Source organism: Sceloporus occidentalis, unplaced genomic scaffold (genome assembly GCF_023333645.1).
Source record: "Sceloporus occidentalis isolate IW3139 unplaced genomic scaffold, rSceOcc1.0.p SCAF_3, whole genome shotgun sequence".
Lineage (NCBI taxonomy): Eukaryota > Metazoa > Chordata > Lepidosauria > Squamata > Phrynosomatidae > Sceloporus > Sceloporus occidentalis.
Window position 1 is genome coordinate 172,046,422 of NW_028316983.1, and position 26,442 is coordinate 172,072,863.

The 26,442-nt window shown below is 41.3% G+C and overlaps 1 long non-coding RNA gene across 1 annotated transcript; it reads left to right on the top strand.

The window, feature by feature from the left end:
* Nucleotides 1–11: 11 nt before the first annotated feature.
* LOC149317125 (uncharacterized) lies at nucleotides 12–26,392 on the top strand. Its single transcript, XR_016280578.1, has 3 exons — nucleotides 12–144; nucleotides 15,679–15,801; nucleotides 26,125–26,392. It is a non-coding gene; the product is annotated as an uncharacterized LOC149317125 (long non-coding RNA).
* Nucleotides 26,393–26,442: the final 50 nt, after the last annotated feature.

Below are 26,442 nucleotides of genomic sequence, written 5' to 3' on the forward strand. Positions count from 1 at the left end.
TAGCAGAGCAAACAAAATCCTAAAAGCATTCTGGGTGGGGCATAAGGCAAGATCTGAGGGAGAGGATCAGGAAGAGAGCGTGATGGGAGCAGCAGCCCCAGTTGCATGGTTGGGAGAGGTGTGATGATGGTTGCCTTGAAAGTGGTAAGTTCCCATTTTATTTTCACTAGCATGACTGCTGTGAGAATGGGGCATGTGTGGAGGAGTCCTACGTCATTACAGTTGTTCCTCCATATCTGTGGGTTTGACTTGGTGGATTTGATTATTCATGGATTTGATTAGTGTGTTCTGTCTAGGAATCTCTAGGTCCTCCAGTGTGACTCTATTGTCAACTTCTGCCAAAAGCCATGATGGAGGACCTAGAAAGACCTAGAAAAAACACTTCTCTAAGCATATGTAGGTCCACCAGTGCAATTTCATTGTCCTATGCCCCTAACTCCAGCAAATGTGGAGGGTCCAATGTACAGTACTATGACTTCACCAACTAGCATATCAACTTCCTATGGAATTCTGAGATTTGCAGTCTAGAGAAGGGTATTTAGGATTCTTAACCAGCAACCTCCTTTACTGCAAACTCTGTGCTTCCACAAGATGCAGCCACAACCTTAAAAGTGGAATCATAGTGCAGCTTCATAGGGTGAGGAGCCTAATGCATGCCATGAGATGGCAAAATCACTTGGCTCAGATCCAGAAAACTGGACAGCTGGCTATACGCTTCCAATGTGTTTGGAGCTTGTCTAACTCCAAAATTCAGATACTCTGGAAAACCTGAACCATTCAAAAGGAGCAAGGGTAGCAAATCCCACCATGTACATGTAAGACATTTGTGACATATAAGAATTGTATGTAGTGTGCTGGCTGTATGTATAAAGCATGACTCACAAAGTTCAAGGTTACTATGTGTTGTTTCCAGTCTTGAGTAGTCTCTCAGCCTTTTCTGTATCTACAAAATGGAAATGACATGGAACATCTGAATGGAAACCCTTATCAAGGTTTGCTGCTCCTTGACAACTCTTGTATTTTGGATTTTATCTCAAATGTATTGTAATCCACCTCAAGAATTTTGCTTAGTAGGTGGGGTATACATACTTTAATGGTATGAATTAATTAATAAAACCTCTTTGTTGTTGTTGTTGTGTGCTTTCAAGTGGCTTCCAACTTCTGGTAACCCTAAGGCAAGCCTATCACAGGGTTTTCTTGGCAAGATTTGTTTTATGCCTTTGCCTCCCTCTGAGGCTGAGAGAGTGTGACTTGCCTAAAGTTACCCAGTGGGTACAGGTTGTAATAAGTGAAAGGTTTTGAACATTTAAAAAAAATCCTGAGTGCTATGTGCTATTATTAATAAAGCTGGAATAAGATGCTTCATAGTTTGGTGGCAATTTTGAATGAGGGGCAGATAAGTGTGCTTCAAGAGAGCAACTTGCATCCTAATTGTAACTTGAAGTAGAATGCTAGACAAGGGGCCTGGAAGTTATTGTATATGGGTAACATGTTGTGGTGTTGTAGTGGTTTCAGTGTTGGACGAGGATTTGTGCTGGCTAGCAATAATTAGATTGCAATCCAGTTTATTTTGGTACAGTTTTTGGCCATTATTTGAAACAGTTTTCTCAACTTGATTTTTTTCTTGCTTATAGCATATTTCTTTACATGCCCAATTATTCTATCATTAAGTTCCATTGGATTGGAATTCAGAAATCAATGGATTTATGCTAAGTATTATTAAATCTGGATTCCAGTCTCAGGAAATTATAATCTAACAGGTATGAAGACTGCAGCCTTAATGATATAATTGCCACATGGTGCATTTAAAGAAATGAGCATTAATGATCAGCAGTATGAGATAAATCAGATGTCAATATGAGGTAATTCAGATGGCATCTACTTTTTGGCATGGATCCTAGAAAACTTTAATTAACAATACCTATCAATGCCATTATATGAGGGTATGCTGGTCTCCACAAAGTCTCCAAAAGATCCAGACCTTCAGACAATCAGGGAGAAGAGGCTAGAGAAGTTTACGTATAATGACACTCACATCTTGCTAAAACAGAATAGGAAGGTTTTTTTTTAAAAGAAAATGTTAGCAAGAAGGCCAATTTTATTTGATTGATTTGGCAATGAAAGAACTATCCAGATTATAATTGATATAAAATTTGGTGGCTTAATACTGCAGACATTATTTTCCTGGGGCTATGCCAGCAGTGCTCTGCTGGTTATTGCATTTAATACAATGCAATTAATTATTTCATGCAGTGTGTAAGTAAGCAGCAATCTAGCTAAAGTACAGGAAAGAATTAACCACTTTCCTCTTGATCTAGATGAATCCTGTTCACTTAAAGAAAAAACCAAAAGAAAATTGTATGCACATTTCCCACCCATAATCATAACCAAGGCCGCAGTCCATACATATGAGTGACCAGGAGAGCAGTTGGCAGTTCCAATCAAGTTCTCAGTTTGGGCAATTGATCCAAATCTTTATAAAAGGAAAATCAAAGAGGCAATGTGAACTGAATGTATGAAGCCAGATATTACAAATAATGTTAAGGAGGAGTGAGAAGAAGCAAGATTGCTCATTAATGGAATGTAAAAGGACAGGTGCTCCAAACTGTCCCTCCTGTGTCCCCCCCCCCTCTGCTATTTTCCCACCTGTGTGTCTGAATCTGGCATTTCATGCCAAAACATTAATGCTTAGATGACTTTCATTTTATCTTATTAAATTATTATGTGCTTCTGTCGGTCGTAGATGTTATTGTTGTCCTGAAGACTGCAGAGATGCAGTGTATCACCAGCATATCGATGTCCCATTGAGTTGTATCTATTTGCTTTAAGTATGTTTATAGATATACCTCAGTTAATGAAGCAGATGTGTTATTCCTGAGTGTTACTTCTTTCACAGAACATTTGGTACCAAAGGCAAAAATAGAAAGAATAAGAGGTCTGTTCCCAAACCACTAAAAACAAGAGCAGTTCAATCTGTTTTGGCAAGGTTTTTATTCATAGAATCACAGAGTTGGAAGAGATCACCAGGGCTAGGGTTGCCATAGTGCCGGACCTCGAAACCGGGAAAAATGTAGGACAAAATTTTCAAATGTAGGACACACAAAAAGTGTGTCCTACATTTGAAAATTCTGTCCTACATTTTACTGCGATCGCAGCGGAGGCCAAGCGGCAAGGGAAAGCCTCCACTTAAGGAGGCTTTCCCTCCCCGCCTGGGCCCCGCCACGATCGGAGGCCAGGATCGGGGCCTCGCCTCGTTCCTGGGACCCTCAGGGACCAGGAAGGAGGCGAGGAGGCCGGCGGCGATCGCCCCGGCCTCGCCTCCTTCTTGGCCCCCGCGGAGGCCATGAAGGAGGCGAGGAGGCCGGCGGCGATCGCCCCGATCCTCGCCTCCTTCTTGGCCCCCGCGGAGGCCATGAAGGAGGCGAGGAGGCCGGCGGCGATCGCCCCGATCCTCGCCTCCTTCTTGGCCCCCGCGGAGGCCATGAAGGAGGCGAGGAGGCCGGCGGCGATCGCCCCGATCCTCGCCTCCTTCTTGGCCCCCGCGGAGGCCATGAAGGAGGCGAGGAGGCCGGCGGCGATCGCCCCGATCCTCGCCTCCTTCTTGGCCCCCGCGGAGGCCATGAAGGAGGCGAGGAGGCCGGCGGCGATCGCCCCGATCCTCGCCTCCTTCTTGGCCCCCGCAGGGACCAGGAAGGAGGCGAGGAGGCCGGCGGCGATCGCCCCGATCCTCGCCTCCTTCTTGGCCCCCGCAGGGACCAGGAAGGAGGCGAGGAGGCCGGCGGCGATCGCCCCGATCCTCGCCTCCTTCTTGGCCCCCGCAGGGACCAGGAAGGAGGCGAGGAGGCCGGCGGCGATCGCCCCGGCCTCGCCTCCTTCATGGCCCCCGCGGAGGCCATGAAGGAGGCGAGGAGGCCGGCGGCGATCTCCCCGATCCTCGCCTCCTTCTTGGCCCCCGCAGGGACCAGGAAGGAGGCGAGGAGGCCGGCGGCGATCGCCCCGGCCTCGCCTCCTTCTTGGTCCCCGCGGAGGCCAGGAAGGAGGGAGGAGGCTGCAGGGAGGCGGGGAGGTTGGCGCGGCTGCGCCCAAGAGGCGCCGCCTCCCTGCAGCCTCCTCTGCCTCAGGCCTCGCTGCCCTCCTTTTCCGTCCCGACTCCCAGGCCTCAGAAAGGCCTTGGAGCCGCGGCGGCGGCGGAGGTGGCCGCGGTGGGCGGGGCCGTCCCGGTTTGGGCGCCAAACCGGACCGGGACCGGGATGGCACCGCCCAAACCGGGATTGTCCCGCCGGGGGGCGGGATATGGCAACCCTAACCAGGGCCCTCCAGTCCAGCTCCCTGCCATGCAGGAATACAGTCTAAGCACTCAAGACAGATGGTCATCCAGCCTCTGTTTAAAAACCTCCAAAGATGACTCCATCACACTCTAGGCAGAATATTCTACTGTCAAATAGTTCTTACCATCAGAATATTCTTCTTAATGTTTAGGTGGAATCTCTTTTCCTTAGTTTGAATCCATTACCTCATTTCTTAGTCTCTGGAGCAGCAGAAAACAAGGTTGTTCCATGACATCCCTTCAGATATTTAAATATGGCTGTCCTATCATCTCTTAACCTTCTCTTCCCTAGGCTATACATACTCAGCTCCCCAAGCCTCTCCTCATAGACCTTCACTATTTTGGTCATCCTCCTTTGGATGCAGTTTCAAATCTAACAACATGTGAAATAAAATAACACTATATATTAAACGAGAATTTCTGCCCATAGTGTTTATGTGAATATTTTTGTTTGTCTGTTGGTTTAGGTGATTTATATATCATTGTTTTTTAACATATAAAACATTCTGTTTTTCAACAAGTTCAAGTAATCCTAGCATAAGTAAATAAAAAGATTTTCAACTTTCAAAAGACCACTTGAGAGCCACCATGATGTAGCAGTTTAAACATTGGACTATGACTCTGGAGATCAGGGTTCGAATTCCTGTTTGGCCATGGAAACCCACTGGGTGACCTTGAGCAATCCACAAACTCTCAGCCTCAGAAGAAGGCAAGGGAAAACCTCCAGTGAACAAATCTTGCCAAGAAAACCCTGTGATATGGTGACCTTAGGAACACCATAAGTTGGAAACAACTTAAAGGCACACAATAACAACAACAACAACAACAACAAAGAAGCCTGCTTAAAAGCTTATTCCAAATTGCATCCACTGATGATTTGCATTTTTGTTGGCCAAACATATAGGTCTGTGTTTTTAAAAACATGCTGGGGGGAGTTGGTCAGGTAGGCTTATAGGCTTTCCTATTTTCTCTCTGTTTTGCTGTACGTTTAGTAGGGATTTTGGAAGCAGCTGCTATTTACCTTATCTGTTAAAAGGATGCACATACAACTGCAGTAAGATTGGCTACATCAGAATTCCACTCCTTCCCAGTTCAAGTTTTATTGCATTGTTTCCTACAGATGTTCTGCTGCAACTGAACACCAGAAGTGTATATTTCTCCAGTCATCTTTTACCATTTTCCCAATGCTGGTGCTGCTAGAAAGCTTTCCAATTAGATAGAGGAAAGGGCAGAAAGGGGGCATGGACAGTTATAAAAAGACTTCAAAAAAGGAGCTTTTTTGTCAGAGTCTTGTTAACTGAGATGCTTATAATTCAGGATCCAGCATGTAGTTTTGTTTGAAAGCAGCTATGATCCTAGTTGATCACAAGCCATATTAAACAGGAGTTTTTGCCCATAGTGATTATGTGAATATTTTTGTTTGTCTTTTTGTTTAGGTGATTTATATATTAGTCTCTATATTACATTCTGTTTGTTCACATATATAACACTTCTTTAAAAAAAACCACTGATGACTTAAAGGACCATAGTCATTTGTCTCTAGAAAAACCCAACAGGAAACGTCTCCAGTCTTTCAAATAGATTCATTGTACTTGAATGTAAAATATCACTTTCTCTTGCAATTTACTCTTATTTTGAACAGCAGCTTAGCATAGATTCCACATGACATAACCCTTGTGCCTGCTTAAGAAATAGCTCCTTTGTTTATACCACTTCATTTCATTGTAGTGCCTTTCCTATCACAGCTATTCCTTCACATTTTTTATTGTTGCTTACTCCTATTCCCTCACCAGCCTATTAGCCAGCCACCCCTAGTTTCATTAACTTTCCATTTAAATGTGCTATCAGTTTTCCTTGAATACATAACCTTCCATTGTGTAATACTGAATTCCAGTGCATTTGCCTATTTCCCCAGTGTATCCAAATCCTTCCACAGTCTGGAGCATTCCTGAAATTTATCAACCATCCCCATTCTATTATGATGTCATTGGTGTGTCTGGACCAGCAATTCAGTTTATACTTTTTAAATAAGGCAAGTCTCAGCTTAGATCCTGGAGGGACCTAATCTGTCTGCTCCAAAAGTAGTTATGTTTCCACGACCACCAATAACCTGGTGCTGTATCACTGTCTCTTAGCTGCTTTGCTAAGCCCATCTTACACAAGTTTGCACAATGGGTGACCTTCCAAATGAATACAGTGGCTATGTTCACTGGCCTGCCAAGTACTTTGCAGTACCTTCTGTTTTAAATAGTCTCAGATACTCAGCAGAACTCTGTGACCAGGTTACTTGTGTGCTGCCTGCTTAGTTTACTGTGTAGTTTATCAATGCTGATCATCAGCGTTAAGATGTCTAGTCCCCCATTTTATGGTCCTTTATCATTAAACTGAACTACTTAACAGCCCATCAATAGAGGGCCATAGTAGACATTGCCACCTGCTTGAGATTACTAGTCCCAGGCCTCCCCCAAAAAGATGACAACTATAACCCAAACAATAAAGTTCTATAATTAACACACACACAGAGACACACACACACACACACTTATACGCAGAAAATAAAGTAAAAGTCTGTTCTGGAATAGTGAAGGGGAGATGAGGAGACACTGACACCATATGACTGCGCAATCCCACTACTGCATGGAAGTATTTTACCACACCTGAGGACTAGCACTACACCAGTGCTATTGGGAGCTTATTGATGAGTTTTTCCATCAATATATGCTTCCAGGACAAGGCATCAATGAGTGGGAAATGGCACTGTGAGACCGGTCTTGCCAAAGGTGCTAGTAGTTTCCAGGCAAGTTACAAAATGCTGGTTATTAACCTTAAAGCCCTACATGGTTTGGGTCCAGGTTACCTACAGGATCACTTCTTCCCATATAATTTGCCCCATACATCAAATCCTCTGGCAGACATTCATTCCAGTCAGCCAGGATTAAGATGGCAATTGTCAGCCAGAGGACTTTTCTTTCAGCTGCCCCTAGACCATAGAATGACCTGCTGGAAGAGATCTGACAGCTCAATACACTGTCTGAATTTAAAATAGCATTGAAAACCAGTCAGATGATTTTAAATTGGGAATTTTAAATGTGGATTGTATATCTAAGACCTGAAACAGACGGGCCAAAAAGTGTGGCTTCTGGCCACTTCGGTAGCATGGCGTGCAAACAACACATGCCTCTGATGTGGCTGGAAACTGCTCTGAGGCCTCCTAAGGCAGGCTGAAGCCACCGGCAAAAGGAACGGCAAAAAAAACCTGAATACCTGAACTGCTTTTATGTTTTGTTTTTTAAAAAAATAGCCAAAAATGCCTCCTCCACCCTCCAGGTGTATGTAGCTGGGTCCACCGTTCTGCAGCCCTGAGATGGACCCAGGAGCAGAATTTAGAAAAACATGAAAGCTTTCTGACAGAGATGGCGAAATAAATTACAAATCCCAGAATTCCATAGCTTTGAGTCATGGCAGTTAATGTGATGTCAAACTGTTTTATTTCTGCAGTGCAGATTAGACCTTTGTCAAACCTAGACCTCCTATTATTCAGAATGAGACAACTGCCTCAAACAGCTGGCTTTGGTTGTCATAACATGGCAGCAAATTGCCCATTATTTAATGTACAGTATTATTATTGATTTTTTTAATAAAACTGACAGTGCCTGTGTGAGGTGTTTGTGAGATTTTCTGCTTCAGCAGAAAAAGAAAACACAAACAAACTTGGGTATCCTTGACTACTATTATGTATCTTGACTTAGGTGGGGTGGGGATGACTAGCCCAGTTTTGCCTCAGGCAGCAAAATGTCCATAACAATTCCTGTATATGACAATTTTTTAAAAAGAAAAAAAAAACCTTTTACTGAATCTTAACACTATAGCGAGTAATAAAATTATAAGCAAATCAGGTCAACTCATCAAATATCAAGTGTAATCCTCTATAATTACAAGGGTTTCCAGTGCATTATCACTATCAACTTTCATCTGTCAGAATTCATTGAGGGTTGTTTATAAATGTGGGCAATAGCCATTTGGAAACTCTGCTGTGAAGGTTCCAAACTGATCATCTAGCAACACAGCTGCCCTTGTCCTTCAGTCGGAGCTACACATCTCATTGACACAGGAAGGGACTTTGATCTATCTGCTTATTCTGCTTCCCAATCCACAGGGAATCCCTTGCTCTCTTCCACTTGTACTTTGGCCTTTGGCCCATGGTAGGTGAACATGTTTGTGTGGATTCTTGGGAAGGTGGACTATTCATGAAGCATCAGAAATGATGAAAGAACACTTAATATCCAAAAACTGGGAGCTTAAAATCAGTCTCTGTAAAATGCTCAAGGGAAGATGCTTCTGTTTCATGAATGATGACCATGTCTACTGTGATCTCTAGTCACATCCTGCTAAATAAACACCTCCCATTGTCCATCACTCAAAACTGTCAGTATCCTGAAGTTGACAAAAGGCAGCACCATAAAAATTTCAAGCAAACCATTTGCTAGGAGGAAATCAAAGACAGGACAGAAGCCTTTTGTATCTTCAGGACATCATTTCACACTTCCACTTTCCACTCTTTCCATGAAGGGAGGTGTAAGGCCTTAAAGGGATTGGCCTCTAATTTGGAGCCTACCACTCATCTTACCAAGATCTAATGGCATTTGGTTCAGGCCCATGGAAAATACTGGGATTGGGGTTCGTTGCAAGCACATAGCCTTCAGTACCACTTGTCATCTGCATCAAAGCCAGACATCTTGGCTCCTGCCCAGGGTTATGATGTCTATGTTGTTTAGGAAGGGGAAGGAAAAGGGGAAGAGGAAGAGGGGATAGCAGCTTCACTTGGCTGCTTCCTCCGTTGTCTTCACTAGTAGCCATTTCCCCAGACTGCAGCAGAGGGAGATGTAATGAGAAACAGGGACACTCCATCAGTCCTGCTGAAAAACTAGTTACACTTTCCCCCGCTCTTTCCTCCCCATCACATTTTACCTCATGCCTTTTTTAGATTGTGAGTAGGGACTGACTTTTATTGATTATACAGTATAGGTTGTTGCAGGATTTCTTTCTTTCTTTCTTTCTTTCTTTCTTTCTTTTCTTTTCTTTTCTTTTCTTTTTTTGGCTGAAGAATGTGATAACAACACTTAATAATAAATAGAAATAGTAGTAATGGTAGCAGCAGCAGTAGTAAGATTTAGGCCTGTGCTTCTCAGGCTGATGTGGGAATCTCATACCTTCCAACTGTCCCAACGTGACAGGGATAGTCCTGACTAATTGTCTTTCATCTCACTTTTTAGTTGCTTTTAAAATATCCCAGTTTCTCTCACCTGCCCCCCCCCTTTGTCCCACTGACTCACCTGAATTGATGCAAACTGTATTTAAAGTGCAAAAATAATTTGCATGCTCCCCTTCCCCAGTAGACTCAGGCAAAAGCAAGCTGTCACAGCCTATCTTAGATTGTGCGTTCTTCCTCACTAATAACTTTTGCCTTCTTGACCACACTCTGATGTTGCTTGGCCACATATGTTCTAGTCTTAATTTGTGAAAATATTATTGCTATTATTTTTATTTACATTACATTAAAAGAACAATACAATTGAAAACATAGAAAAGTGATACAATAAAACAGAATTAAATTGTTACAGTATTAAAATATATATTTTATGGTGTTATCTATTTCATAAAATAGATATTTTATGAAATGGTGGAGACCATGGGATTATCAATTATTACTTTCTAATGTGCCATGGACCAGCACTATATTAGTGTCCACTGAATATAATTGTTTCTTTTTGCCCCTGGAAACCCCCTACAGACTAGCAGCTGATGGCTTGGGGACTAGCACTAGTTCAAGGGCCCCCATTTTGAGTAGCACTGATTTAGTCAATGTTCAAATATCAGGTCCTGATTAAAGCTAAACCTCAATTCCCAAATTTCTCTAATGAAACCAGAACCAAGAGAAAGGCCTCTCCTAGTGATCTTAACACCTAGTCAAACTCATTTGGGAAAATGTAGCCTTTGAAGTAGCCTGGTCTAAAGTTGAATATGGCCTTATAGACCTCACACCATCTTGCTGGTTTGTACTGTGGAAAGAGATTGGTACCCAGTTAAGCTCCCACAAGGAGGAAGTCATACACTGCCTGTAATAGTCAGAGTCAGTAGTCTAGCTCCAGTATTCTAGATGTGTGAAAATTTCCATAGAGCATATAAGAGTAGTCCAATCAAGATATAGTAGGCATGTCTCACCCTAGCCAGAGAAGACATTGCCAGCAATGGCCATAGCTGGTGCACTATCCTGATATATGCAAAACCGCTCCTGGCTATCACCATACTTGGGCATCCACATTCAGAGCTTAATTTAGGAGTATATCCAGGAATATCCGGATAAAGTCACCTCAACCAAGACAGGCTGGATTCCTGTTCTGTGTTCTACCTTTTCACTGGCAAGAAGCACTTCTGTCTCTTCGCTTTGTTCATCTTCCTCCATTCCATTACTAACATCTGGCTGTGATTCAGAACTTCAACAGCTTTCATGGGTTTAGACAAAAAGGAGAAATAAATCTGGATGTCATCGTTGTAACAGCACCAAATTCCCAAACTCCAGCCAGCCTCACTGATTACATGTATATGTCAACATGCTATAAATTAAATAGCACAAAGGCAAGAGAGAACCCCTAGGGACACTTGGGCTGCATACGCACAGCAGAAATAATCCAGTTTGCCACCACTTCAACTGCCATGGCTCAATGCTATTCAATTCTAGGAAGCCTAGTTTTGTGAGACATTTAGCCTTCTCTGTCACAGAGCTCCGGTGCCACAACAAACTACAAGTCCCAGGATTCCATAGGCTGGAGCCATGGCAGTTAAAGCGGTGTCAAACTGGATTATTTCTGCAGTGTGGATGCAGCCTTGATTGTAGAACAAATCACACATCAGTTTTGTGATACAAGCATTTTCTTATTTGTAGGAACTGAAGCAAAACTACCAAATTTAATAAAGGGAGAAAGTGGCTGAGAGGTTCTTGTGGTGAAGATGGGGAGGGAGAGGGAGAATGAGTAACTTGGATCTCTGCCTTCCTTGTGCAAATCACCTACAAATCCCTAAATAGAAAAAGTAAATTTCTTTTGGCAACATCTCTCTCTCTCTCTCTCTCTCTCTCTGTGTCTCCTCTCTCCCTCCCTCCTCTGCCTCATTATACAAAGGACTGTAGCCTAAGATAATTGACCTGATAAGATGATACTTAACATGCTTTCAAAAAGTTAAAATCTGGTAGGTCTTTATAAATGCCTACTTTAATCCATGTCTTGGTGTGCAGCTCCCTCTTCTGGGACAGAATTGGTAAAACAGGAAAACCCAAGAAACATTATGAACAGGGAGATGACATGACTGTGGAGTTTATCCCGTGCAGAAACGGGATTTAAAACAGGAAAATCCCACAAAAGCAGGGTTGTTTTCACATGACATTGGGGACATTGAGCATTAATCCGGCAATAACCCGCACAAAAAGTGGACAAAAGCAGCTGCTTTTTACTTTCAGGATTCTCCCGAAAGTAAAAAGGATCCGATTTTGTCCACTTTCTGTGCGGGTTATTTTCATGTTAATGCTCAATGCCCCCGATGATTCTGAAAATTATCCCATTTTGTGGGATTTTTATGTGATTTAAATCCCGTTTCTGCACAAGATTTAGGCACTTAGACTCTTGTCTGATAAACTCCTGTGAGTGAACAATTCACTACTACTAGTCACTTCATACACCTGAGAGTAGAGCAGGAAACCACCTGCTTAAAACCTTTATGTTTGGAAATCTCATGGCTGTTTTGTTACATCTTTTTGCCAAGAATCTACTGCACAATTTCCAAACAGTGCTGGCCCTACCATCAGGCAGAGGAGGTAATTACTTCAGGCAGACGTGGGTGTCCTGTCACTAAGCAGCGGAACAGACTGCCTTGGAAAGTAGTGGACTCTCCATCTTCAGAGGTCTTTCTGTTCTCACCTGCTCTCCAAGAAGTGGTTCTTCTTTATCCCTTCTCTTGTATTTTCCTTGCTACTCACCTCTGAGTAGCCTGGAAACCTAGTTCCAAATCACTTGCAGCCTAAAGTACAGTCCAAAACACACTGCAGAAATAATCCAGTTTGAGACCACTTTAACTGCCCTGGCTCAGTCATGCTAGGGAATTCTAGGAATTATAGTAAATGTGAAACATTTAGCCTTCTCTGTCAGAGAGCCCTGGTGCCACAATAAACCACAATTCCCAGGATTCCATAGCACTGAACCTGGGCAGTTAATGCGGTCTCAAATTGGATTATTTCTGCAGGGTGTTTGGGTGTTTGTTAATCTTTACTATAATAGCTGAAAAACAGGTAAAAGCAAAATCTTTCATTGGGTAATATCTAAAATTGAAAAAAGGATGCAGACCTATTTCTTGTGCCTCATGCTTTTACACAATTAGTTGTCTCTTCTGTTCTAGATAGAGCAAAGATGGTTGCTGCTGTTGTCTGCTGTCAGGTTGTTTCTGACTTATAATGACCCTAAGGAGAACCTATCACAGGGGTTTCTTGGCAAGTTTTGTTTAGAGGAAGTTTGCCATTGCCTTCGCATGAGGCTAAGGACATATGATTTGCCCAAGGTCACCCTGTAGGTTTCATGGCTAAGATGGGAATTGAAGCCTGGTCTCCAGAATCAAAATCTAACATCATACTGCTTCACCATGATGTCTAATGCAAAAATAATAATAATTGAAAGTTCAAATAGGTGGGTGGCTTTAAATAGTTGGCTTTAACAATAACACAAAGCTGAACTTCAACAATATTTTTCATTTCATTTTTGCTTGGGAAAAATTCTGTATAACTGAAAAAAAATGCACACTTGCCTCCAGCACAGAGAACTTTATACAGATAAATCTGTTATACAGTTATCCAGATGTATTATTGGCAAGTGCATTGTGTACTTTCTTCAGGTTATACTAGTGAAGTGGTCTATGCCAAATGGTCTAGCTTAGACAATAGAGCACTGAAGAACAATGATGGGGAAAGGGACTGACAGAGCCAATGCAAGTATGCAAGTTTCAAGCATATTTATGAACTAACAAAACAACTGCCAGTGGACTAATAGGGATAAGTTTTGAGGCGCAGAGCAGTTCCCCAGCCACTTGGCAGACAGCCTGCCAGCTTTGACCTAGGCAGTCATTTAATGAGCAGTATTGCCAATCACCCTTGAAGGAAATCCCCTGAAAATCCGTGAAATGCCCCCAAATTCCCCGAGGCATCTGAGTCAGGGGCCAGACATCTGGGTCAGGCACAGGTCTTCCGGGTTAAGGGACTGCAAAGCACTATGGGAAGGCAAAAGGGGACGGGGACTTCCAGGTCAGCCATTTTTGGGGCGAGAAAGGCACTTTCGGCCATTTTGGGGGGGCGAGAAGTGAAATAATTCCCTATAAATGGAAAGGCATTTAATTCCCCAACCGAAAGGTTTAATTCTCTGGAAATTCCCCATAAATTTTTAATACCTGAAAATTCCCTGGAAAGGCTTTTTAGTACTCGGAAATCAGGGCATTCCCTGGAAATTGACAACACCATTAATGAGAGAGAAGCAGCTGGAGTTTTGTTTGCTTGTTTCTGAATGCCCAAACATGTTCTGCAGAGGTATATTCTTCCTGTTGGTCCATGATGGTGGAACAAATCCATAGTAGGTTTACATGAGCTTGCTGGGCCAGTTCAGGAAAGAATTAGAGATGACCTCCATGAATCATATAGATCCATGAGGGTCTAAAACCTCTCTGTATTTGTCCTCAATGATAATATATTCTCCAGCATTTCACAAATGAAAACTGGGGCACATGGGGACAAGCAACATCAGAGTGTAGTTATGATGGCAAAAGTTATAGTCTAGGAGAGGCTGCAGAAGTTTGCTTTTGCCTGACCTGATTGGAAAAAGGTAAGATTCAGCCCCATCCTCTCCTCTCTTCCATACTGAGTTGAGTGCAAACAATTTTTGTACAGTGATCCCTCCACATTCTCTGGGGTTAGGAGTGAAGGACCTCTGCAAATGTGGAAAAACTGCAAATAAAAAAAAAAACCCATTATTCTTTTTACCTGAGAGAACACCTCTTTAGGAATGTCTAGGCCCTCCAGTACATCTCTGTGGTCAATATCTGCCAGAAGTTCATCATAGAATCATGCTGGAGGACCTACAAATGCCTAGAGAAGTGTTTTCTCTAGAAAGGTCTAGGTTCTCCAGCACAACTCTATGGTCAACTTCTGACAGAGTTGAGAGAACATATTAATCAAAACTGCAAATAATCAAATCCACAAAAGTCAAAGCTGCAAATGTGGCAGGCTGACTATACTTTGAACTCAGTTTGAAGCAATTGAGGTAAGCTGAAGACAAAGGGAGAAAATGGGAGGAGGAAGATGAAACTGGGACAAAAACAGTTAAAAAATGGAGTGACAGAGGATTAACCAGGATCTGTTTAACTGGGACAATTGAAGGATGCTTATTCAGGGGTCACATGGTACTTTGTTGGATTTCAGGATAGCATGCAGGGCCTCCAACCATTGGTTGCAGTAGAAAGGGTTAGTTTATTTACAGGCACTACATTATTCTACTGCTCATCTGCTTGGGCCACAACATTGGTGCTGGAGGCAGTGTTGGAAAGATTTTCCTTGTCAGGAAAGTGTTAGGACTACTGAGAGAAGGAAGGCTCAGGAGACAACACAAATGATTCAAATCCTGTTGCTATAGAGTCTGTAGCATGAGGGATGACTGAAGTTGTAGCTCAACTCCAACTAGATGGCACCAGGTTGAAGAATGTGTGAGTGCATATGCACATTTCTCACCTCCCCTTCTTTTTCTCTGGCTGGCACCAGGGACTTGCATTGTCAGGCATTTGCTCCATCCCAGCCTCTGCAGGGGTCTTCTGTCTACTGTGACTGCTACACCCTAACCCTGTTCCCAACTTGCTGTTATTGTCTTTTCACCTCTAGTAACTTGCCACTGCTCCGTGCCCTTAATCTACTGCCTGAGGCAACAACTTTACTATGCCTTGTTCAAATGCCAGCAATTCATTCCAGTGAACCAGTCAACAACTTTAGTTGTGAGTCACAAAATGCATAGGAATCAGAACAGGAAACAAAAGATACATAGGGACTGGCTCTTTTGTTTCTCTTTTTTCTGATTAATATTTTGATGGATGCTTATGAGTTTGCCTTACTTCCCAAATCTTTCTAAATATGAAGTTATCCAATGTTTATTGGACCAAAGCATTGCTGGGAATAGTTTGCTGCTCACCACCATCTGTTGCTCACTCACTCTTGCCACATGATGTCCTGGTGACTGACTTTCTTGTGGAAATAACTCTTTGTTCCTCCATCTCAGGGTGAGACTTTGTTTGAGTCAAGCCATGTACAAGATCAGCAGGCTACAATGTGAAGGAGAAAACAACCAGCCAGGTGACTCATGGACCACAAATGCAAGGAAAAGAGGAAGAAGGTGCTTCTGGTGAGTCAAGGAACATGACTGTCTCCCCTTCCCCATAAAGATCTATGGACATACACCCATTCCATCCAGTGTACTTGGTTCTTCAAGACTGCTCAGATGGTTCTTTTGCTATTTTAAAAATGGAAATGACTCTAAGAGGATGACAAATTAGGAAGAAGTACCCAGGGTAGGACTGGAGAACACGTGGCCTTCTAGAATGATGAACTAGGATTTCACCTTCGGTTATCCCTCATCTGTATTATGCTGAGTAGGGCTGATGGCAATTGCAATCCAACAACATCTGGAGGGCCACATAGCTGACTGTATTGGTTCCATCCTACAGAATCTTAAGATTCTTATATTGGTAAGGTATTTAGAAGCTTTCTGTTCCTTGTAAAAACTACAAATTAAAGGCATCTGAAGGATGGAGCCATAGCAGGTAAAGTGGGATTAAACAGCTATAACTGCACCACAGACACACTCTAGATCTGACTCCATCTTGTGTGAGGCTTAAGGCCCCTTTGCAGGAAGAGTGCACTGAGTTCCTCAGAAAGTCTGTATCTTGTCATGTCTAGAGATGCTTGTAGGCACTTGAAACAGGCGAAACATGTTAATAAGAATCAAACTGGGCAGCTTTATCTTCAGCTGGAGGGAACAAACACTCATAAAATGAAAACTCAGGATTCCTGAGGGATATGAAGTGATGTTCCTGAGGAAGTCAATATATTCTTTCTATGCAGGCATCTTAAGCTGGTCAGGAAATTCTAGGAATTGTAGTTTTTTAAAAAAAAATGTGTTAGTGTTTTTTGATTATGTCTGTGGCTCTGTGTACACATAGGAGAGTGAAAGAAGGTAGGTAGTAAAAACCAATGTGAATCCTTAGTGAGGATTTTAGAGAGGCCTGCAATCATCTTGCCTGGACCAATTTTGTGTGTATATGTGTCTTCAAGTCATCTGTAGTCATATGGTGACCCCATTAATTTCATAGGATTTTCTTGGCGAAAGAATCCTCAGAGGTGGTTTTGCCAGTCCCTTTCTCTATAGCCTGCAACACCTGGTAATTGTTGGCGGTCTCTTATCCAAGTACTAACTAGGGCTGGCACTGCTTAGCTTCCAAGATTGGGTGGGATCTAGAGCCTTTAGGGTATTTAGACGCTTATGGACTTAATTATATTGTTAATAAACAGTCCCATACATCTGTCATATTTAACTTCTAGGTGCTTTTCAATACATCTTATTCCTCCTCCTCCTAGTCTAAAACCTGCCTTTCTTTCCTCTGAAGTACTCAACAGCTTATTGTGCTCATGTGTCTTGATGGCAGAATGAGTTAGCTTTGTGTCAAGAAGAGGGACGTTTGTGCTACTGAATAGTAGTTCAGTGACCATGGTTTGTCCGTGGCTACCGCTGAAGTATAACTTCTTTCCAAGCTGTCCTGCCATTTCGACATAATTGCTTTTGGACAGATGGCAGGTGAGCAGGGTGCTTATGTTACAGTGTGCTGCTTCTCCCAACTCCTTGACCAAAGAGAAAGAAAGAAAGAAAGAGAAAAGACATGAATGAAAAAGAAGGAAAAAAGATGCTCTCTAAGACAAGTACCTCTCTCCCCTCCCTCTCAGCTACAAAATTCCAGCAACTGAATTAACTTCCCTGTAAACAAACCAGTGAAACTACTATTTCCAAAGTATGAAGGTGATATCACTTGGTTCCCAGATTATTTCACAAGGGAAACTGGTAGATCATCTATCTTTCTCCAATATAGAGATTGGCAGCTTGTGGCTCTGCACTGCATCTGTATCTGGACTGCAACTCCCATCAGTTCTAGACAAAGCCGTCAATGCTGAGAGATGATTAGGAGTTGCAGTCTTAACATACAAGGGGCTAGAGGTTGTCCACATGTGCTCTAAGGTTTTCCTCTGTATGCCTGAGAGCCAAATATTTGAAACTGCCTGGGTGGCCTTCAACCCACACCAAGCTGAACAAATAATTCTGCACACTGTATTGTCCAATGCTGTGCCCCATGGGATTGCTGTTTCTTCTGCTATATGAACTGTGTAACTGGCCGGATGTTTTACTATAAATGTTCTACCAATTGATAAATTCTGCATCAAATGATATAATACAGTATGTAAATATTCTTGCAGTAAAATAGTTCCCTTGGAAGGACATGCGTTGAAATTGTTTCTTCAAGGGTACCATGCTCTGTGCAAATACATTCTATGTTGTTCTGTGCAGAGCTCAGAAATGTTACATTTTGCACTATAGCTTCAAGAATCCACTAGCCTACATACCCACTGGCCAAGCTGATCATAGAATTCTGGGAGTTGCAGTCCAGAAAAGTAACATTCCTTTGTTTTGGTTCTGTGTGGATGACAATTGTGAATGCAAACTTATGCGTGATTTATTGTGTTGGCAAATAAGTATTCATGGCAGGATATATCAATGCTTTGCCAGCACGATGATGGTTCGGGCAAAGGGAGTCACAATGTTGTGATGGCGGACACTCTATTTACATAACATTATAAAGGACCTTGGTAACGGTGGTGTGATCTGCAGTATCTTACACACAAAGGATCTGATAATGGTGTTTTATGATGAGGTGGATGTGTTGCCATCATGCAAGTGGAAACCAGTTTGTGTGCTGGTCTAGTTATAGATACCTACAAGCTCTGGTAGTAGTCACACTTTTCCATCTGTTAAATGGGAAGAACAGTAAATTAAAAAAAATTTTTTTATTGTAGCCCTCCTTTTGAACCCCCCCCCCCACACACACACATACATACTCCACTGGGACCTTTGAAAAGGAAGGCTACAATCAAATGTATACATATGATTGTAAGTAACAATATATAAACAGTCAAGAAGAGCCGATTGCAAATAAGTTCTAAGCTTCAGCCTAAAGCATCTTGCCAGCATTGGTTAGTCCTTCACTGTCCCCACTCACAATTTCAACTGTGAGAACCAGTGCACCCTATATCTTGAGTTGCATTACCTAAAATCAATGAATTTATTGCCAGTACTGTTAGTAACTGTACTGACATCTAATTGTCTCCAAAATAATTTACTTTGTAAGTAGCTCATTCAATCTGTTGTCCCTTCCCTCCCACCCTTTCCCTTTCATTTTATCTTCAAACTGTCTTTCCCAGTCTGATAAATTTTTTCCCACCAGCCTCCACTCTTCTAATCTTTCTTTCCATCCAGTCTTTGCCCCTCTAATTATTGCTGAAGTCCTCTACTAATCCATTTTCTTTCTTAGGTGCGCTCTTCGTTTATCCTGTTATCTGTTTATATTACTACAGCATATGTCTTGGGAGGGGGTTGTCACTGTTTTACATCTGTCTGAAGAAAGTCTTTGCTTCATAACTGTGGGAGATTCAATTTCTCAGTATATAAGAAATGGAGGCCTGAAGCTAGAATTTGTTGTTGGTGATTGTCCTCAAATCAACCCTGACTCATGACATCTCTGGGATTTCTCTCTCCATATATGATTGGAGTCTGTGCTGCAGGATTTTGAGCATAATTTTGCTTTCCTGGGAAATTAATACTACAGTCAAGCAGGACCATAGTCTTTTTCTATGAAGATTTCTTCCTATACTATTTTTCCATAGAATGTAGAAAGTCACTAACTGTGGTCAAAAAAGAGAGAGAAGAAACAATGGAAAACAAAGGAAATGCTTCAAGCAGTAAAGGAAAGAAGAGAAGCTAGACCTATGGCCTCATAAATTTTGGTATTTATGTTTATGACAGCCCCAAGTGTAAATGCCCCTAAAGCCCACTTTAAAAGCTAGGCAGCTGGACCAAACAAAGGAGTTCTGCTGCTGCAGCTCACTGACGGATGATGCATCCAGCCCTTTCCCCCCATGAACCATGATGCCGCAAAAGGAGTGGCAGGGCCCCCTGCTGGGTTCTGTTGTAACTGCTTGTTGCACCATGGCATGCTGGTAGGAGGAGGCTGGACATATCATTCAGCAAGTTACAGAACTTCAATTGGTGTGGCTGCCTGGCTTATAAAGTGAGTTTTTAAGGGTCAGATCAAGAGAGAGATCATAACTATCTAGATTACTGCACCAGACTCTTATAGTGCTGCTATTCCACTTTTACTGCTCTGGCTGCCTCCTGTTGCATTCTGGGATTTGCAGTTTAGGTAAACGCATTTAGAATTCTTAGCCAGAGAGCTCTTAGGCCTCAGTGAACTACAAACCATAGAATACAGCAGGAGGCAGCAGAACAGTAAAAGCGGAATAGTAGTAGCATATAAGAGTCTAGTGAGGTAACCTAGTATATCATGGCAACTATGTCTCCCATGCAATATTGCTGCCAGAGTCTCTTTCTCTAAGAGTTTTAGCTTTCTCAGTTTCCAATCTAGTGCACAGGCACAGGATACTGCTAGTTTTCTCTACAGTGATATATTTAATTTGATGTTACCTTTCCACTTAAGTGGATCTTAACCAAGTGCATATTAGTAGTGTCTAAAGCAGGTGTGAGAATCATGTGGTTCTTTAGATGAACTGAAAAATCCCTCCATTCTTTACCATTGACAGCAATAGGTTGACTAACAAGTCCCACTCATTTCAGTAGGTCTTCTCTCAGCAGGAATGATATATAGGATTTCAGGGCCTGACCCCTTTTTATCTAGTCTGCAGGCAAGAGGAAGAACTTCAGAGCAAGAGAATCACCTTAAAAGTATTATGTGTCTTCATTTCTTATGCATGTTGGCTTTTTTTTTGAATGGCATTATCTGAGCAACTGTGGTGGGATGCTTAAAGTGACATGCTTCACAACATCACCAGGGCCTACCCCTGTGACATCAAAGTATCTGAGACTCAAGTTTTGGACCCGAAAGTTCAGGGCTTGGGATACATCTGATCTGGCAACCTTACAATCGGAGATTTAGCCCAATGCTTTTAATCCTGTAGTGAGCTGCCCTAAATCCCTATGTTGGGAGCATGATGGGGTATTAAACAACAAAAAAGATACAATTATTATTATTATTATTATTATTATTATGCTTTATTTATATAGTGCTGTAGATTCACTGTATATATGGGCATATATAGTCTAGGATCTGGTAACTGAGCAGGTACTTTGCAGAATCATTGGTTGGTATGAGGGCTGTTTATAGAAACAGAAAGGAAATTGTGTGGGTTGCCTAGGTAATGAGTGAAGAACCACTTGAAACTTTCTGAAATTGTAAACCATGTACCTCTCATGTACTAAGTCTCATCTCCCCACCAGTGCACACAGTCTTGAAAGCACTGGAGTGCCTTTTTCCTTTAAACACTTGCATGTATATGTAGATAAGCAGCAGCAGATTTCTGAACATTAGCCTGAACCCTAATTTGGAATAAAAGTAATAGCAGAAGGGAGAGACATGTGACTACAAAAACGCTTCATGAATGTTTTCTGTTCCAGGCATCTGACTGTGCTGAGTCTGCTACAGAATGCACTCATCAAATCTATGGCTTTTCAGCTGATGGACTGGCAAATAGGTCTCTGACTGTAGTTTGGTATCTGAAGGAGATTTTCCCAGGCAATTGGCTGAGCAAAATTCTGCTCATACAATGACAGCTGTGAACCCTGCTGAGGGCATCTGTTGGGTAGTTAATACTGGTTGGGAATCATATAACTCTGACTGTGTTTTGTTTACCAGAGAAATTCCTATGCTTTTCAAGCAGCATTAAAAGATATTGTACCTCCTGTTTGTTTACATATAATGCTGGGACTGTGTCGTCTCTGTTCCGTACTGCTGATTTGCTTCCCTGCAGGGGAGCTAGCACATTGAAAGGCTTCTTTTTTATTATTTTCATTTCAACTGAATAATAATAATGCCAGCCTAGATGGGCAAATATGCTGTTAAGACAAAGTGGGTTGCAGGAGTGGGGCCTGACTCTCTTGGTTTGCTTGCAGCAGGTTTTTTTTTTTGGGGGGGGGGGCAGAAAGAACCTTAATAATGGCATTTGAAAAAAGTAAAAGAGAGTCAGAAAATGGTTTCAGAAACAGATTTCGGAATCAAGTGGGAAGCAAATTGTCTTGCAAATACAAAAATAGAGATTCCAGGGAAGATGGAAACTTCTTCAGCTGAAGCTGCCCCATCATGTGCAATGTGATCTTGTCCACACACTGAAAAAGACTGCATGTGCTCTAATTAAAAACACTGTTTATCTTGCTCTTGGAATGAAAATATTCAGGATGCGCAATTGTGTGCACACCTCTACATTCCAGTGGAATTAAGTCAAGAGCATCCTTGGTTAACTGGTTCAGTGTTGGCTTGGTATGAATTGGTACATTTAATTATTGGTTTCAGAACTGTTCACATCTGATGGGGTGGTCAAGCCACTGAAATCCACAAACACCTAGACAACAAAGGGTCACACAATATATATATATCCCCACTCGCTTCCATGTCATCATTCTCTGAAGATGCCAGCCACAGATGCTAGTGAAATGTCAGGAATAAACTCTTCCAGAACATGGCCACATAGCCTGAAAAATGCACATAAAACTACTGATCAGGTGGTTTTTAAAACATTTAACCCAATTATCTTTTGCTATTAGAAATATGAACCAAACTTGCTACATACAGTAAAGATTAGATCCCTTTGTCGTTAATGGTTGCATAAGATATCCATAGTTAATGTGTAAGAAAACCTCCTGAATTCCTCTAGACTAGATCCCTGCAAAGCCACTGGAATCCTGTCATTCATCAAACATGCAATTGTAATACAAAGTACATTGAAGACAGTGGCTTGAATCAATGGAGTGACATTTTGGCATTTTAAAATTGAAATGGATTCACTCAGATGTATTCCATATCTTTAGGGCAGATTTTTGTTATTGGAACGTGAAAGAAAATGGTGTCATAGCCACATTTGGTTTTGCAGTCAGCATTTAGATTACACAGATCTTCCACATTATTTTTGCCTTCTGGCTCTTGTTTCTAATTCAAAATACTGAAAGCATTCTGGAACATATCTGGCAAGCAACCAAATGAATGAAAGGAAAGGATGACTGATTAAGACAGTGAAGGTTGGGCAAAATGGGAAGCATGAGATGACTTGGTTGTTTAGCAGGCCCTCTGAATAGCTGACTGACACGACATGTCTCTATTTGCTTATTTCCATCATTTCACCTGAGAATCCATGGACAGAGATCATGCCTATGGCCTCCTGTATAGTATAGTATAGTATAGTATAGTATATTAGCCTATAACTTGGTCATCTGGAGCCCATTCCATAGTGGGTTATACAGCTGAGAGGCCTGGGTTCCACATATAAGTATGAAAGGGAAAAGAGGATGAGAATACCATGAGTTAGCCCTGTGGAAACAACGTTGTTATTAGGTGCCATCTTTTTTGCTAATTCTATGGATGTTGGATTTTGGAAGATGAGACCAGGATTTAAATCTCACCACTTGTTCTTTCATCACTCAAAACATATGGGATTCATAGGGCACTTAGAAATAGTTGTTTCCTCTTGGATAAGAACTATCCCAGTCTGGGGCATCTTTTTAACAGTCCATGGAATTTGTAGAACTCTCTTCCAGCATCATGTGCTATGTACTTGTTACTCAGCTTTATTGAACGGGCATGCAAGCAGAGGGAGGAGTTGATGGCCCCTTTCTCTGGAGGTTATGACATCTATGACAGGCATCTGTAAGGACATATGTAAAAGACCATTATCTTGGAAGAAAAGTGTGTGTAGGGGAACTCTTCAATCTCTGTAACACACAAGCACCAACAAAAGTAATTTTCAAATCTAGCTTTGCACAGGATTCCAATTATCAGACAGATTTGCTGACTAAGAAAATTTCATTGGCTGAAATTATTTTAAGTTTTAGCAAATACATTGTGCTGGCACCATACTTTCAGCTTATGCTGAAGCTGCGTGCCAGAAGAGGCAATGGTGTGTGCGCCACCGCATGCATGAACCCCATTGTTTTCAATGGGGCTCGAGCATACAGAGTATTTCCCTTATGCACGGGGGGCAGGGGGGCAGAACGGATCCCTGCATAAGGGAAGGGCCCACTGTAATACTAAAAGGAATCATGGAGTCATTTGTTTTTTGAACCACTTTCACACATTCAGGAACTTGAAGGAATCCCCTCATTCAATACAGGCCTAAACAGAACTGAAATATTCTGGGAGCTGACATGGGAGACTTCTCCTGTGTATAATTCAGGGTCCTTACCAGTTGAAATACACCTAGCATGAACCTGCAGCTAGAAAATCTATAATGCCTTCGTACAGATGCCAGTATCAAGACGGAAAGGTGTTAACTTGCTCTATCTTCTCCTAAGTCTCCCTGTATCATGGGATATATCTTTATTGCTTGATTTTAGGCAACAATGACTTAAATAAAACCTACTTGCAGTTGTTCCAAAGCATAAATTTTGTTGAAAAGAGTGAATTTTCACCTTTGATGTTTGTGCCCAACTCACATAGGGATAAGAGTAGAAAAAAGGCAGGGTTTGCAACAGTACCTTGTACTGCATTCCCCTCAATAAATCTCATACTAGCAGCACAGCAAATGAGGAACAGTAGCATTTTTCATTCACATGCAAACAACTTGTTTCTGTCAGATGTAATAAGTTGTCATCTGCAAGTTACTCGTATTTTTTTTAATCATGGACTTTTTACACAGTGCTCTCACACTAACCACATAATTGTCAGTCAGTTTTTAATGTACATATATACATATTTATATACATGAGATACACAGTACAGTTATTTATATATTGGCATTCTTGTACACAGATATGCTAGAAAAAACTACTTGCATTTTCCCAGTCAGGTTGATTGTGTTTTTAAAACTAATTTAGCCCATAATAAAGGCATTTTATAGCAAAAGATGATCAAGCATCATTAAGATTTTGTTCGCATACTGAATTTAAGCATGGTACTGTTGCCTTCTTGGAATAGATGGATAAATAATTACAATATGAATGGACAGTGGATATAATGTAGCTAACTGCTCTGTTCATTAGATGCTAATTTGGATTTTTTCATTCAGAAATGTTGCCAAATAACACATATTTTAGATTTTTCAGTAACAGTTAAAATGTAACATTTTTTAAAAGCTTGGCAAATTTCACATATGATGAGCAAAGCAGTGTTTAGCACATAAAACTCCCACCTCCCAGTGACATCTAGTGGGCATTGGGATTAACTGATGGTTGTATAAGGTCAGCAACTTGAAAAACAAAACATTATTGAGAACAGCATAAAAATAAATATTAATGAAAACATTTATTTTACAAACTTTCAATATTTGGTAGAAATGAGGTTTTATTGCTTTTATAATGAAGAATGGTTCAAACGTCTTTTTAAAAAACAAAGATCAGCTGCTGTTAAACATTTTCAAAACAAATGGAGTGGATTGTAGCTCAAATAATTTGCCAACAGTCTTTTTCTGGAAGTGTTTACGTTTAACAACATTATAAAATAACAAGGGGTTAAGATACTGGTACTACAAAAGGTTTTCTTGTGAGACATTCTCACAAAACAATATGATATTAAAAAAAGTTGCTTACAGCTCAAAATATACAAATAAATTCTCATTTAGTAGCATGGTTAAATTATATTTGTTCTTTTGGCTGATACGTGACTAATCTGAATAACTGGGTACATGTTTTTCTTGAAAAAAAGAAACAGCCTTGGAAAAAATATCAATTCTGTGTAACAATACAGTACATAAGATATTAAATAACTGTTTTTCAAGAGTACATCAAATTACAGAGTGTCACTTTCTCTTCTTGCAGTAATAAATTATGTGTTGGAAGATGATGGATTTTCTACCATTATTATAACAATTTTATTCTTCTTATACCTGAGTAGCCTTAAGTAAACAGATAACAATGTGCATGTACTAGCCTGACTCAGAATTCAATGTACAGTTTAAGCTCACATAATGTGTTTGTGTGGGAAGCCTTCATTAATTTAAACTGAGAAAGGCAGTCTGTATGCCAAAAAGGGATTTGTATGTGGATCAGCTCCCTCTGATGAAATCAATGAGGAAAGTACTCTGAGCCTGATTGACATATTTGGCCACAATTTACCAAACTTGGCTGCTGCATAAGCAACTTTCATTTTATTGGGACTTGTCATAACTCCCAGTAAAATGATCCCAGCCTGCACAGAAGCACTGTTGGTGGACTGTGCCAGAACAATTTAACTTCTATAAATGAAATGTCAGGTAATGTGCTGATATTTGAGTATAGTTTTATAAATACAAAAGCAGGTAGGAACTTATAAAACATTTACTGAACAGTGAAGTCTGTGGCAGTCTGTGCAGAGCAACAGGTGTAACGGAATGATTTACAGAACATTATTTTTCATTGCATTTTGTGCAGGTTGGCCTCCATTTGCAACTGAAAGGCTGCTGCCAATTACTCAGATGTCCTAATGCAGATTAGCAATGGAGAATAGAGAAGAAAGATACCACAGATCCCAGACGAACACTGCGCTACATGGACAGCTGTTCATAATTCATATAGTGCATATATGGGAGATAATATAGCAGCAAATACAGACAATGGCATTTACACTTTCTAGGCTTGTTACACTTTTATAAATGAATGCCTTTTTCTGTGAGAGAATGCAACTATTTGGAAATTATGATATTATAGGAAAAAGTGTTTTCTGTTCCATATACAGAAAAATAGTGCAGC